The sequence below is a fragment of the Bubalus kerabau genome, chromosome 20 (genome assembly GCF_029407905.1).
Source record: "Bubalus kerabau isolate K-KA32 ecotype Philippines breed swamp buffalo chromosome 20, PCC_UOA_SB_1v2, whole genome shotgun sequence".
Classification (NCBI taxonomy): Eukaryota; Metazoa; Chordata; class Mammalia; order Artiodactyla; family Bovidae; genus Bubalus; species Bubalus kerabau.
In genome coordinates this window covers 52,417,412-52,429,320 of record NC_073643.1, presented here as the reverse complement: position 1 = coordinate 52,429,320, position 11,909 = coordinate 52,417,412, and the positions used below count along the sequence as shown (strand labels likewise).

At 47.8% G+C, this 11,909-nt stretch overlaps 1 pseudogene; it reads left to right on the top strand.

Annotated features, from left to right (window-relative positions):
- The first annotated feature begins 260 nt into the window (after positions 1 to 260).
- LOC129635165 (NEDD8-conjugating enzyme UBE2F-like) lies at positions 261 to 1,182 on the top strand (annotated as a pseudogene).
- Positions 1,183 to 11,909: the final 10,727 nt, after the last annotated feature.

Below are 11,909 nucleotides of genomic sequence, written 5' to 3'. Positions count from 1 at the left end.
GTATTTGTGCCTGGGAAAGTCCGTGGACAGAGGAGCCTGGGGGGCTACAGTCCATGGGGTCACAAAGAGCTGGACACAACTGAACGACCTGAAGAGCACAGGGAGCTAAGATTCCCATGTGCCTGGCAGTGTAGCTTAAAAAAAAAGTTTAAAGTTTCCTGTTTTATTTTCGAACACATAAACATCTACTTGAGAGAGATATAACTCATATAAAATCTCTCTTGAGTTGTCCTCGGTTATTTTAAGAGTGTAGGACAGAGGAGCCTGTCATGCTACAGTCCACAGGGTCACAAAGAGCTGGGCTCAACTTTGAAAAACCAACAACAATGTTGACACTACCAAGCAAATTGAAGCAGGGTGGTGGTCTCAAAGAGTCCTGGGTGCCACGTACAGCCTCTGACTCCACTCGGCTGCTTGTTAAAGAGGCGGCAGAAGCTGAAGCTAATTTACGTTGTACGTGCAAAGTGCGTTTTCCTAATCTGAACAGTTCCATCGCTTTCAGCTGTCACTCCGGATAAGGGTTACTACCAGGGTGGCAAATTTCAGTTTGAAACTGAAGTTTCTGATGCATACAACATGCTGCCTCCCAAAGTGAAATGCTTGTCCAGGATCTGGCACCCCCAACAGCACAGAGACAGGTGAAATACCCCAAAGTTTACTGAGAGAAAACTCAATGTTCTCAACTGTTTGGGGCACTGGCTGGACTCCCACGAGGACTGGGAAGGATGTTGTTTGGGGATTAAACTGTTTACTAATCTTTTGAGTTTCGATGATCCACTAAATATTGGAGCTGCAGAACAACATCTGTGGGACAAGAAGAACTTCCGGAATAAAGTTGAAGACTACATTAAACATTAGGCCAGCTGACAGGAGTAGCAGACTGCAAGGCCATGGATCGCGCATTAAGAAGCTTATCTCCAGGCTTCCCAGGTGGCTCACTGGTAATGAATCCACTTGCCAATACAGAAGACACAGTTTCCAATCCTTGGTCCGGGAAGATCCCACATGCCAAGAAGTAACTAAGCCTGTGCGCCAAAACTACGGAGCCTATGCTCTAGAGCCCAGGAGCCACAAGTCTTGAGCCCACACACCGCAGCTACTGAAGCCCGCTCGCCCTAGAACCCGCGCTCCGCAACATGAGAAGCCACTGCGATGAGAAGCCTGCGCACTGCAACTAGGGAAAAGCCCATGCAAACAGTGAAGACCCAGCACAGCCAAAAATAAAGAAAATCATATATTAAAAAAAAAAAAGAAGTTTGCCTTCAACTGAAAGCAGAAGGTTGTTCCCTCCCCAGTCGAGTAAAAATCGCTCCATGCCTGCCCATTGCAGTCAGAGAGTTACACATAAATAAAGGAAGAAAATGTGTTTGGGGTTCTAAAGAGCTGTCTGCTCACCCTAACATGTTTACTTTTTGGAAACTGCACTGTACAGGCTGTTGATGAGGTTCCCGAGAAGTTGTAATGAGCTCAACATTGAGGCTAGAGCTGCCTATGTGCACTTTCCCAAAGTCAGTTCCCTGCTCAGGTGATGCTAACGATGTGTTCTTTGTAGCTTGCAGGTTGGCAATCAGAAACATGCTCCAGACTCTGATTGCACGCAAATTCTTTTCGCTCCTTCCACGAATGTTGGTCCTGCCTAGATGTTATGAAGCTTCCCAGAATGCACAGTAGATGCCTTAATGAAATGCATATTTGATTTAAGTATATTTTGGGACAGATTTGTTATTTGTAAAATTTAACACTGTATTTGTTTTTTGGTTTTCATTTAGTTTGTATTTTCATTGTATAGTGCAGACAGAAAGATGTTAGGTCAAGCAACTTTTTGGGGGGGAGGTTAAGCAACTTTTGAGAAAGAATACAGAAAAATATGAAAGGCAAAAAATAAAAAGAGTGTATGTGTTCTCAAAATAAAAAACTTTGAGATCCGCTGTTCTAGGGTTTATAAATTGTTAGATCATGGCTGTGAGAGAATGAATATTCTTACATTTAATCAATAACATCAAACTTCTTCCCCAAATGGTCCTTTGCTTCCCAAAATAACAATAAGCAATAATCTTTTTAAACTGCATCTCTGGCCCTCCCTTCCTAATCTATCTCTTACACTATTCTATTCCCTGCTCTGGCCACGTTAGCCTCCACATTATCCCAGGCTTACAGGTTTACTTCCACCTGTTTGCTCACTCTCTCTCCTTTCTCCTTCTCAGCCCTGATATCTCCTTCAGTTCAGTTCAGTTCAGTTCAGTCTCTCAGTCATGTCCGACTCTTTGTGACCCCATGAATCGCAGCATGCCAGGCCTCCCTGTCCATTACCAACTCCCGTCACTGAGACTCATGTCCATCGACTCAGTGATGCTATCCAGCCATCTCATCCTCTGTCATCCCCTTCTCCTCCTGCCCCCAATCCCTCCCAGCATCAGAGTCTTTTCCAATGAGTCAACTCTTCGCATGAGGTGGCCAGAGTACTGGAGTTTCAGCTTTAGCATCATTCCTTCCAAAGAAATCCCAGGGCTGATCTCCTTCAGAATGGACTGGTTGCATCTCCTTAAAGTCCAAGGGACTCTCAAGAGTCTTCTCCAACACCACAGTTCAAAAGCATCAATTCTACAGCGCTCAGGCTTCTTCACAGTCCAACTCTCACATCCATACATGACCACTGGAAAAACCATAGTCTTGACTAGACGGACCTTTGTTGGCAAAGTAATGTCTCTGCTTTTCAATATGCTATCTAGGTTGGTTATAACTTTTCTTCCAAGGAGTAAGCGTCTTTTAATTTCATGGCTGCAGTCACCATATCTCCTTACCTAACATCATATTACACGTTCATTTATATGTCTGACCACCCTTTGGAACTGCACTGTCGAACAGAAATAAAATGCAAGCCACAAATGTGAGCCCCATATGTAATTTTAAAATTCTCAGTAGTTATGTTATAACATTTAAAAAAAGTATTCTTAATATTTTGTAAACGAACGTGCAAAGAGATAGATTGGAATGGTCTGCAGTTGGCACCCTTCCCTAGAACAGGTCCCAGGAATCTGAGAAAACATCTCCTGGCTGGCAACCCTCTGACAAAATAAGGACACCACCACCATCTGGATGAGAGTGAGGGGCAATGCACTCATGAAAACCACGTCCCAGCTTTCTGCGAACACATCTCCGAGGCTGGCAGTTCAGTTCAGTCAGTCAGTCGTGTCTGACTCTTTACGACCCCATAGACTGCAGCACACCAGGTTTCTCTGTCCATCACCAACTCCTGGAGCTTGCTTAAATTCATGTCCATCAAGTCAGTGATGCCATCCAACTGTCTCATCCTTTGTCGTCCCCTTCTCCTCCTGCCTTCGATCTTTCCCAGCATCAGGGGCTTTTCCAAAGAATCAGTTCTTCGCATCAGGTAGACAAAGTATTGGAGTTGCAGCTTCAGCATCAGTTCTTTCAATGAATATTCAGGACTGATCTCCTTTAGGATGGACTGGTTGAATCTCCTTGGTGTCCAAGGGACTCTCAAGAGTCTTCTCCAACACCACAGTTCAAAAGCATCAATTTTTCGGCGCTCAGCTTTCTTTATAGTCCAACTGCACATCCGTACGTGACTACTGGAAAAACCTTAGCTCTGACAAGACGGACCTGGCTGGCAACCCTCTGACATAATAGGGACAACAGCACCATCTGGTGGGAAATGGGGGTAACACACCGATGGAAATCGGGTCCGGGCTATGAACATAGCGCCTTGCTGGCAACCCTAGGACATAATAGGGACAACACCACCATCTGGTGGGGAATGAAGAGTAATGCACCCATGAGAATCAGGCTCCAGGACTCAAGGCTGGTGGAGGGGATGTAAGGTGGAGGTGGGCTCTGGGTGCCTGGAACGTTATTCCTTACCTGTGTTTTGGACCCTCAATTTTCCAAAAATCTTTCTCATACCTTATCTCTTAGTATTACCAAAGTAACTATCATATTAAGAATTCTATCAATAATCAAAACAAGGAGACTATGCTAGGCTCCCTTTTGCCTGGTCTACTCCTGAACTCTGGAAATTACTGTCTGAAAGAGTATCCTACAACCCAGTCCTCTGCCAAATCCTTATTATCATTCTTTTTTTTTTTTTTTTGGTCAGCCTTGGCAGGTTGTAGAATCTTAGTTCCCTGACCAGGAATCGAACCTGTGTCCTCAGCAGTAAAAGCCAAGAATTCCAATCACTGAACTGCCAGGGAATACCTTGCCCAGTCACACACACACACACACACACACACACACACACACACACACATACACACACACACAAGCTGCTCTTGCTTGTAATGTTTGGGGTTCCAGAAAGAGTCCGTATGTATAAAATTGTGCTGAATGAATGGTACCCTTGTCTAATGGCATAGTCCCCAATAACAATCAAGTTTCTGACCCAGGTGGGGAAAGCACCTAGCAATGTTGAGTAAACAAAGGAGAATAGTAATAATAACAGTAATAACAACCACTAACATTTAGCATTTACTAAGTAAGGGCACTGGTCTCTTTATGCTTGTGTTCTTCCTTCATTCCACTCCCCTTCGAGGTAGAAATCACAATTATATATTACAGGTAAGAGAAATGTGTGGCAAGGTTGAAATACTTGCCCTAGGCCATATAACTGATGAGTGGCCAAACTGGGTTTCAGTTTTGGCAGAAGGACATGGTGTTGTAAACAGAATCTGGCTTCAACTCTATGATTTTGGTAATTTAATAAATACAAACTGAGCACATTTTTTTTCAACGTGGGCATACAGCAGTGAACAAGTCTCTCCTCTCATAGAATATTCATTCTTGTGGAGGAGATAAGACAAATAAATCAGTTTACATATAATGTCTACAAGAGATAAGCACTCTGAACAAAACAGCAAGTAAAGCATACAACACAGTCTTGCTAGGATTCAGCTAGGCTTTCTGTTAAAAGCCTCCAGGGGCATTCCCTGGTGGTCTAGTAGTTAGGATTTGGGGCTTTCACTGCTGTGACCTGGGTTCAGTTCAATCCCTGAAGGGGGAAGTGAGATGCCGCAAGCCCCATGGCAAAAAAAAAAAAACCCAAAAAGGCCACCTGGACCCTAGGGAAGACAATAGTTCTTTCCCCATTTCCTACCCTGGGTTCGGCATTTTGATTGGCAGCAGGAAAGAAAGTTTGTGGCAAGAAAGTGACCAACAAGGCCGGGCTCTGCTTAAAGGTGACCACACCCAAAGCCCTGAATGAGTAGATGAGGGATTCAGTTTCAAGATGAACCAATTGGGAAGGCTGAGCTGAGTGGACCGTGAAGGTTGGGAGGGTCTGAGACTCAAGCAAGATCCAGAAATAAGGCGTGATTTAAATTGAGCTACACTTAGCTTAAGGTGTGGTACATAATAGGTGCTCAGGTAAGGTAGTGAATGACTGACTGATAGAGCTGATAATTGAAAGGAATAAAACAAAACCCAAGAAGGTGTGTTGATGGGTGTGTGTGTGTGTAAATGAGCATTTAGAGCTTCCAGAATTCTCAGAGGCCCACAGGTTGGTGGCCAGACCCATCTGGAACCAGGCAAGCGGGCAGCAGATTCTATTGGGGTGTAAATGTAACCAGTCCAGCCCTGGTGAGTGCAGCACAAAGTCCTCAGCTGAGTTTGAAGCCACCCTTTCTTTCGCACCAGGCGCCCCCAACCTCTGGGCTGAGAACTGGTACCTCCTGTTAGACCAGCGACAACGTTAGAAAAGAAATAAAGTGCTCAGTAAGTGTAATGCACTTGAATAATCCCCAAACCATCCCCCCCACCCCCACCCTCAGTCTGTGGAAAAATTGTCTTCCATGAAATCAGTCCCTGATGCCCAAAACTTTTCAGATGGCTGTTTTACTGTATCTCCAATAAGATAATTTGAAGTCGCTCCAAAGAGGTGGCATGGCAGACCGGCCCCTTGAGTCTCCCTGGTCCAGCCTCTTAGGCTCTAGAGGGCAGTGCAAGTCAAGATGGCCAGGAGCTGGCCCACGGCTCAGCCACTTGGGGCGGAACCAGACTAGCATTTCTCTGACCTTAAGCACACTGCAGGGCTTTCTAGCCTGGAGGGCCTGCAAGCACTGCAGGATGTTCAGGGCCTTCTGTATTTTCTTAAATTATTTTTTTTAATTTATTTTTGGCCGTAGTGGGTCTGGGTAGCCACTGCCAGGGTTTTCTCTAGTTGCAGGGCAACTCTTTGTTGCAATGTGCGGCTTCTCACTGCAGTGGCTTCTCCTATTGTGAAGCACGGGCTCTAGAACAGGGGCTCAGTAGTTGCAGCACCTGGGGGTCTTCCTGAACGGGATCCAACCCGTGTACCCTGCACTGGCAGGCAGGTTCTTATTTGCTGGACCACCAGGGAAGTCTGGATCTTTTTAAATGAGAGGCAAGATTGTGCGTTCAGGGAGTATTTGGGGAAAAGTGTCGATAGTTTTTTCTGATTACGGAGGTGAGGAAGGCTGGGGACTCTGCCACAGGGAATGAAATCCATGGTCTCCACTTCCCAGAGTTGGTGTGCACACTGGTTCTACACTTTCTTCCTAAAGGTTGGCCAGTAGCCCCAGGTCCTTTGGGGCCTGTGGAGGACACAGCTGCTCTCATCCAGGGAGCCTGTGTCCAATGGTAGGAGGGGGTGGCAGGAAATAAGACTTTCTCTAGTCCTTGGGGGCTGCTGGGTACAGCTGGGCACTTGGAGCAGCTTCCTGCAGCTGCTAGGGACAAGGAGCCAGGGAATGCTTGCCCGTGTTTCCCTGGCTTTCCTGGGACCCGCTCTCTTGACACTGAAGTCACTGGGCCCCACCAGGCCCCACTCTGGCCTCACCGTTGGTACATTTTATCCCATTATGAAAGGAATCTGGAACGAGATGACTCTAGTGCCGGGCAATGCAGGACCGACGGGAGGCTGCCCAGAGGTTTGTCCGGTCGGTTCCCCTCCCTCCTTCCCTGAGCTCCTCCGTCTCAGCCCCCACCCTCCATCCCATCCCAGAACCTTCTGTTTGGAGCCAGGCAAGTTTCAGCAGAGTCTAGGATGCCTAGTCAGGGCCTGCTCAGGCAGTCACCTCTACCCCATTCTCATCCATGTGGCCAGGCCTGGACCGGCTCTGATGCGGCCGAAGCCCTCCTGGGAATTCCCCAATCCAGCAGGAAAGACCCAGCTTCAGTGATCTCTCCTCCAGGTGCACTCCTAGCCTGGGCCAGGCTGCCTGATGCCCCCCTCCTTGATTGCAGCTTTCCCAGGGGAGTTGCAACACACGCTTCTCTGTTGTTCTGGCTGTGACTTGTAGTTCTCTGCCTTTGACCTTCTTTCATGTCTGGGAAAACAGTAAAGGACTTGGGGATTTTTTTTTTTTTTTTTCTTTTTTGACCATGTAAGAAGCATGTGGGATCTTAATTCCCCGACCAGGGATCGAACCTGCACCCCTGCATTGGAATTCAAAGTCTTAATCATTGGACTGCCAGGGAAGTCCCTCTTTTCGCCCTTTGAAAGGGGCTGGCTGAACCTAGAGTCCTCTGCCTTTTCCTCACTGATTTCTCCCTGCCCTCCCTAGTCCCTGATCACTCCCACAACTCAACACGGTCAAGACCCCACCAAGGCGATGCCGTGCAAACAAAGGGAGAAGAAGACAAAGACCTGGGCCTGTTCTTCCAAGTCTGGAAAGCCCTCCCTCTTGGGAGTTGAGGTTTTGACCCAGCTGTATCCATCTGCTCACTCATAAGGGGAGCCTGGCGTGCTGCAGTCCATGGGGTCGCAAAGAGTTGAAAATGACTGAGCGACTGAACAACAACAACAGCTCACTCAGCAAGCGCCAGTGGAGCTCCTTATTCTGGGCTAGGCACAGTGAAGGGTATGACAGTGAACACAGATCCGAAGCTTGGCTATCGACTGGCTGTGTGACCTCCGGTGACTCTATCCTCAGGCCTCAGTTTCCGCATCTGTAACATGGGGCCAATAATAATAGCCTCTGCAGAGCGTTGTTGGGAGGCCAAGTGAGATTTTGCGTGTCCAGGGTGCAGGACAGAGGTCAGCGACGGCAGCTGTTATTATCAGGGATGTGTTTATCCTCCAGAAGCCTGAGGTCTCCGGGAAACATAGGGAGTCAGGTGCTGAGAAGGCTTGTGGATGCTGTTCTATGGAGTAGGCAGGACTTGAGTAGGTAGAGGAAGAGGGGCCCAGGCAGGTGGCATTCTGCAGTGAGTTGAAGGAAAGCGGTGAGACTGGCAAATCTTTTTTTTTGCCTGTGCCAGGCCTTAGTTGTGGCATACAGGATCTTTAGTTGCAAAATGTGAGATCTAGTTCCCTGACCAGGCATTGAACCTGAGCCCCCTGCATTGGGAGTGCAGACTCTTAGCCACTGGACGACCAGGGAAGATCCAAGACTGGGGCATCTTGACCACTTGGGGCAGGTCCCTATAGCCCAGGGTGGTGTAGAATGGAGTGCAAATTTACTCTGTAGGAGGCTAGAAATCTCTGAAGATATGTTGGTTTGTAAGATTTGGGCTCCAAAATGCCAGTTGGACTCACTGGGAGGTCTCTTCAGAAGGCTCCGGGTCTCCAGCACAGTTTTAAGGCTCTAAGAGGCCTCTGATTATACAGTGGAAGTGAGAAATAGATTTAAGGGCCTAGATCTGATAGATAGACTGCCTGATGAACTATGGACTGAGGTTTGTGACATTGTACAGGAGACAGGCATCAAGACCATCCCCATGGAAAAGAAATGCAAAAAAGCAAAATGGCTGTCTGGGGAGGCCTTACAAATAGCTGTGAAAAGAAGAGAAGCGAAAAGCAAAGGAGAAAAGGAAAGATATAAGCATCTGAATGCAGAGTTCCAAAGAATAGCAAGAAGAGATAAGAAAGCCTTCTTCAGCGATCAATGCAAAGAAATAGAGGAAAACAACAGAATGGGAAAGACTAGAGATCTCTTCAAGAAAATTAGAGATACCAAGGGAACATTTCATGCAAAGATGGGCTCGATAAAGGACAGAAATGGTATGGACCTAACAGAAGCAGAAGATATTAAGAAGAGATGGCAAGAATACACAGAAGAACTGTACAAAAAAGATCTTCACGACCCAGATAATCATGATGGTGTGATCACTGACCTAGAGCCAGACATCCTGGAATGTGAAGTCAAGCGGGCCTTAGAAAGCATCACTATGAACAAAGCTAGTGGAGGTGATGGAATTCCAGTGGAGCTATTCCAAATCCTGAAAGATGATGCTGTGAAAGTGCTGCACTCAATATGCCAGCAAATTTGGAAAACTCAGCAGTGGCCACAGGACTGGAAAAGGTCAGTTTTCATTCCAATCCCAAAGAAAGGCAATGCCAAAGAATGCTCAAACTATCGCACAATTGCACTCATCTCACATGCTAGTAAAGTAATGCTCAAAATTCTCCAAGCCAGGCTTCAGCAATATGTGAACTGTGAACTTCCTGATGTTCAAGCTGGTTTTAGAAAAGGCAGAGGAACCAGAGATCAAATTGCTGGATCATGATCAAACATCTGCTGGATCATGGAAAAAGCAAGAGAGTTCCAGAAAAACATCTATTTCTGCTTTATTGACTATGCCAAAGCCTTTGACTGTGTGGATCACAATAAACTGTGGAAAATTCTGAAAGAGATGGAAATATCAGACCACCTGACCTGCCTCTTGAGAAATCTGTATGCAGGTCAGGAAGCAACAGTTAGAACTGGACATGGAACAACAGACTGGTTCCTAATAGGAAAAGGAGTGCGTCAAGGCTGTATATTGTCACCCTGCTTATTTCACTTCTATGCAGAGTACATCATGAGAAACGCTGGACTGGAGGAAGCACAAGCTGGAATCAAGATTGCTGGGAGAAATATCAATAACCTCAGATATGCAGATGACACCACCCTTATGGCAGAAAGTGAAGAGGAACTCAAAAGCCTCTTGAGGAAAGTGAAAGAGGAGAGTGGAAAACTTGGCTTAAAGCTCAACATTCAGAAAGCGAAGATCACGGCATCCCGTCCCATCACTTCATGGGAAATAGATGGGGAAACAGTGGAAACAGTGTCAGACTTTATTTTTGGGGGCTCCAAAATCACTGCAGATGGTGACTGCAGCCATGAAATTAAAAGACGCTTACTCCTTGGAAGGAAAGTTATGACCAACCTAGATAGCATATTCAAAAGCAGAGACATTACTTTGCCCACAAAGGTCCGTCTAGTCAAGGCTATGGTTTTTCCTGTGGTCATGTATGGATGTGAGAGTTGGACTGTGAAAAAGGCTGAGAGCTGAAGAATTGATGCTTTTGAACTGTGGTGCTGGAGAAGACTCTTGAGAGTCCCTTGGACTGCAAGGAGATTCAACCAGTCCATTCTGAAGGAGATCAGCCCTGGGATTTCTTTGGAGGGAATGATGCTGAAGCTGAAACTCCAGTACTTTGGCCACCTCATGCGAAGAGTTGACTCATTGGAAAAGACTCTGATGCTGGGAGGGATTGGGGGCAGGAGGAGAAGGGGACGACAGAGGATGAGATGGCTGGATGGCATCACTGAGTCGATGGACATGAGTCTGAATGAACTCCGGGAGTTGGTGATGGACAGGGAGGCCTGGAATGCTGGGATTTATGGGGTCGCAAAGAGTCGGACACGACTGAGGGACTGAACTGAATTGAACTGAACTGAACTGAACTGAAGAGGCCTCACTTTCCATCAAGTGTTCATTCACTCATTCCAATTTTACTGGGTACCTTCTAAGTGCCAGGCCCTGTCTCCAGTCCTATAGATTCCCAGGATGAAGCGCATAGCCGGACACAGGCCCTCTGTCTGTCCCAGGGATGAACTCTGCTGCTGCTGCTGCTAAGTCGCTTCAGTCATGTCCGACTCTGCGCGACCCCATAGACAGAAGCCCACTAGGCTCCCCCGTCCCTGGGATTCTCTAGGCAAGAACACTGAAGTGGGTTGCCATTTCCTTCTCCAATGCATGAAAGTGAAAAGTGAAAGCGAAGTCGCTCAGTGGTGGCCCACTCCTAGCGACCCCATGGACTTTGTGGCTGCCACCCAAGGGCTGAGTTAGCAGTGGACCTGGCCCCACAGCGCCCCCTCCTGGCAGGCCACCGTGGATTTTAAAAATTATTTGTCTTTTTTTTTTTTTTTTTTTAATTTGGCTGCTTCAGGTCTTAGTTGCAGCACGTTGATTTTATTTGCGCCATGTGAACTCGTAGCTGTGGCATGTGGGATTCGGTTCCCTGACCAAGGATCGAACCCGGACCCCCTGCATTGGGAGAACAAAGTCTTAGCCACTGGACCACCAGGGAAGTTCCCATGTGGTTTTATGGGAGAAGGTGCTCGGGAGACCGAGGCCCAAGAAGACTAGGGGAATGCGAAGGGTGGGGGTTGGCACCTCACCGTCGGGCCGACAAGGAGGCAAGGGGACCTTGGCCCTGGAGGAGCCTGGGAGCAGCAGCAGGCAGCCCACAGCTGTGACGGGTCCCCAGAATTTGAGGTCAAGGACATCTGAACCACAGGGCTGTGGGTGGGCTAGCAGGGCCAGGGGCAGGGGAGGAGGAAGTTGTGGTGGTTCAGCGGGAGGCAGTGTCCTGCTCTGATCCAGCTGTCAGGGAACAGCTGCTGGCCCGGAAGGGGGAAGGACGCAGGGTAGCAGCAGGTGAAGATGCCCCCTGGCTGCTGGGCTCTGGGAACGGAGGTAGAGAGCCAGTGAGGGGTGGGAGGGCCTGGGCGGGGGCGGGGGGGGGAGGTGCAGCATCTGCTGCCCACGGTGGCCAGCCTGGCTCCAGGCTTTCAGAGGCAACTGGAATTACTCTGAAAAGGAAAGGCTGGGCTGAGTTTGGGGGTAGGGGATCATGGCCAAAGGATCTCCTCCGTGTTCCAGTGGTTTCCCCCCCACCTACCGCCCAAGCCATTCTCTTGGGCTGCACTAGCTCCCTCAGG